Consider the following 4,166-nt stretch of genomic DNA (forward strand, 5'->3'; position numbering starts at 1 on the left):
AAAGTACTACCTAAAGTAGTATTGACTTGCAAGGTATATCTTCCATTAAGGTCTGCAAAGGGAATTTGTGGGGTACTATAGAGCTCCCCCTGCTGGCCTCTTAACTTCACTTTTAAAGGTTTCCTTTTATTAATTTTCATGCATCCTTATCTTTATCCTACTGTGCATAACTTGTAGCTTGTTTTTGTTCCTTGGCTGTTTATAAAATTTCTATTTATCACAGATTTTAATCAATTTGATTAAAAAGTTACATTGAACCTCTCAGATCTATGATTTTTATACTTTTCATAAAATTAGAGAATTTTAGGCAATTACATCTTAAAATACTTAAAAAAAATCCCTTTTGGAGACTGAATACCATATATTAGGTTGGTTGAAATTGTACTTATGGTAAATAATGCTCTGGTTAAATTTTTTTCTCTTCACATTTCTATTTGATAATTTTTATTGCATTGTCTTCACTAATTCCAATTTGTGTATATCTAATTTACTGTTAATCCATCCAGAAACATTTAGTTTTAGCTCTAGAAGTTTGATTTGGGTCTCCATAACACCACAACTCTACACCAATTTTTGAACACATGCAATAGAGTTACAGTAACTACTTAGATGTCTTTGTCAGCTAATTCCTGCCAATTCTGGATGAGTAATGACTTTTTCTCCTCATTATGGGACGTATTTTGCTTTTTTGCCTTTCTGGTAATCATTGTTAACATTCTAGATATTGCAAACTTTTTCTCAAGGTACTGAATATTTTATTACTCCTATCATGACTTTTAGTTTATTTGGGATACATTTATATTACTTGGAATTGGTTTAATCATTTTTCATGAATTTTTTATTGAAAAACTTAAGACTTAGCTACATTAAATAAAACAAATTTCTAGAGGGAAAAATCAAAGCCCATGATAGGAAAAAAAAAAAATAGTTAATATTGTCTGGACAGTAGCAGAACCCAGAGAATATATTCCTTTAATTGAAAAATGCTAGGTACTTCATAATTGACCTTTTGATAGAAAGTGACCAACTGAATTTGTAATTTGTGGTTCTTAGTGTTGAAGTCCACAGGTTAAGCTAGGAAATCTTCAAACCTTGAGCTGAATTCCATAAGGGGTTATTTGGCTCTTGAATTTTTTTTTCCTTGTCTAAGATGCAGCAATGGCAACAGACATTAACTTCTGGACAGCTTCTTTCAGGGATCCAGTAGACTCAGGAATGTGTAGCAGCTCAGACTTGCCAGTCTTTATAGTCTTTCCATCCAGTTTGAATGCATTGTTTGGATGAACGAAATATCTGGTATCCTAGCATCTGCTTTTGTTCCTGGGAGGTGCCATGGCCAGCATGGAAGTGGTCAGGGGCTCTAGTGCCATCACATGCAAAGAGGCTGGGGTGCCTGCAGAGACTGTATGACAGACAGGGTGAGGGCAGCAGACACTGGGAGCATATCTGCAAGGCAGTAACAGCAACAGCAGCATGAGGTGCTAAGTTCCATACTTTGGCCGTGAGAACACTGAGTCTCTGAGTGGCAGTAGGGAGGCCATGAGAGGATGGAACATTACCAGTTGGAGCCAGATGGCGAAGAGCTGGACAAGCCCAGACTGGCCTATAATGTGTGGTATTCCTCAGAAGCCTTGGAGTCTTCCACTTTGCTGCCAACATAGACTAGGCCTCATCTGTGCTAACTGGTGAGGTGTGTAATGTAAAAGTCTTCCCTGAGCTTGTAGAGCTGCTGGCACAAAGTAGCTCTTGGCTGCTAGCCGGAACTGATTTAAGATGACGTTGGCCATCTGCTGCATAGACTTGTTGGTCAGGTGAGCCTTTTTTCTTCCTTCCTTCCTGTCGGCCTCAGCAACATGCAATGGCTCAGAGTCAGCATGCCTGCATCCATCTTGATAACTACTTTGATTGCCTCTTTAGGAAAGGAGAAACACATGAAGACAAAGCCTCTGTTTTTTCCCATCCTCCAGCATTACCTTAGCACAGGTGAGTAATCTGAAAGGAGAAAACTCTTCTCTTGACTTCTCATTGTTACACGCATTATTTATGTGGAGATTCACCTCTTGATATTGGCCAGTTCTCTCATTTCTGCTATTCAGATTTCCCACTTCATCTCAACCCATTACCCACTTTTTTTTTTTTTTTCTGTGAAGAGTCTATATATATGATTTATTTTCCATTCATCTCTTATGGGCCTCTACTGGCAAACTCAGGCTTTTCACAGCTCACAAAGTCAAAGTACTTGGGTTTCCCACTGGGATTTCTCATCACCTTGACTCTTAGGGTCTTGCCAAATTGGCTGAATAGCTCTTTCAGACTCTCATCATTCACCTCTTCCTCAAAGTTTTTGATATCAACATTGGTGAATTCCTTGGCTTGGGCTCTAAATTCAGCTTCCCACTCTTTGGAGATTTGAATCTGCTCACAAACACTGGAAAGTCATTGGGGAGTTTGCTGTTTGTCTTCCAAAGACCTTGTCAGCAGCGCCCTGGGTCTCCAAGTGGGCAAATGCAAAACCCTTAGGGCTGTTCACATCACATACCACCTTGAAGGACAGAGTGTTTCCAAGAGCAGAAGAAGTACTGTAAACTGCCTTTTTTCCTAGAGATTTGTCCATGATCTGGATGAAGACAATTAATGTACAAGATTCTCTCAAAAAAGGAGAATGCATGATACGAAGTGGCTTTCCTTTAATCACATCAAATTTCGTGGTGTCCAAGGCACACTCAGCATCAATTGGCTGCTGGAAGTTGACAGAGTTATAACCCTGAATGGACAGCATAGGCACCACCGCACTGACATTTTCGTTTAGCAAGGCCTCCCTGCCTTCTAACTGCATGTCAGTCCCATACAGAGGTAGCTGGGGCTACAGCATTCATCTCCTCTGCCCCTGCCACCCCAAATCCCATCAGGAGGATGTCCTGTAGGGATCACACAGATCAAAGGGGCCTCTTCACAGAGCTGGGGCCTAGGTCATGCCCACAGTTGGTGCAGAGTGAAGCTAAGAGAAGTTGTAGCACAGAGAGATGCAAGACAGCAAAGAGTTCAAGGTCGGCTCAGCACGAAAGCATTACCACAGACAAGAGGCTCTCAAAACCAGTATGACCCTCCTGGGAGTTTGTAATTTTCAGTTGTCCATCAAGAGGCCTCCAAATATTGCTCATAGAACCCCCAGGCATTGCTCTGTAGATACAGACATCAGGCTCTTGGCAGTTTAAGATTATAGCAGCCAGTGGAAGGAGAAACAAAAAATTTGTCAGTGCCACTGTGGAAGCCCTGGGTGGACCAGTCATCCCTCACACCCAGTGTGGGCAGCTCCCAAGCCTGAGGGAGACTGGGTTCAGCTGCTGCTGGCTCACCAGCCCTCCACAGTGGACCTAGCCAGATGGCTTCACTGACTGGTGTTCAATAAGGATTCTCACTTTCTTTCTCTTTTCCATTTTATTCAATTATATTTATTTTATTCTATTTCTTTTGATTATATCTATATTTTGAAGTATTTCTTTTTTCCTTTTTTTACACTCTTCTTCCTCAATCTTCTCTTTATTTATTTTTAAAGATGTTATTCTTTATTTATTTGAGAGAGAGAGAGAGAGAGAGAGAGCATGCATAAGCATGGGGAGGGGATGGGAGAGGGAGAGGCAGACTCCTTGCTGAGCATGGATCCCAATTGTGAGGGGGCTCCATCCCAGGACCCTGGGATCATGACCTGAGCCAAAGGCAGAGGCTTAACCAATTGAGCCACCCAGGTGCCCCTCCTCCTCCTTTTTTTTTTTTTTTTAACTCTCTCTCTTTTTAATTTCACTAGTTTTCATTTCTTCTCTTCCCAGTTAGCCTCCTGGGCCTGAAAGTGACAATGCCACAGAGTCTCTGGGCAGAGATATGGTTTGATTTTTTTAAATCTTGATTTTAAGATTTTTTTTTTTTTTTTTGGTGAGACCAGAAATGATTTTGGTTCAGCTCTTTTTCCTGAAGCAAAACCCTTCTGTGGACTCTACCCAATGCCTAGGAATCATGATAGTTCCCCTCTCCTGCTGAAGAGTCATTGCCTGGCTATATGAGTACTAGGTATTGCTGCCTCTGTGTGATGCTGTGGTTTCCAGAACTTTCCTCCAGAATTTTCCTCCAATCAGTGCTTTGCTGAATACTCAAGACTAACTGCATATTTC

The 4,166-nt window shown here is 41.1% G+C and overlaps 1 pseudogene; it reads right to left on the minus strand.

The window, feature by feature from the left end:
* Nucleotides 1-1,301: 1,301 nt before the first annotated feature.
* Nucleotides 1,302-2,836, minus strand: LOC132014526 (polyadenylate-binding protein 4-like; annotated as a pseudogene).
* Between the last annotated feature and the right edge of the window lie 1,330 nt (nt 2,837-4,166).

The sequence above is a fragment of the Mustela nigripes genome, chromosome 3, assembly GCF_022355385.1.
Source record: "Mustela nigripes isolate SB6536 chromosome 3, MUSNIG.SB6536, whole genome shotgun sequence".
NCBI classification, from domain to species: Eukaryota; Metazoa; Chordata; class Mammalia; order Carnivora; family Mustelidae; genus Mustela; species Mustela nigripes.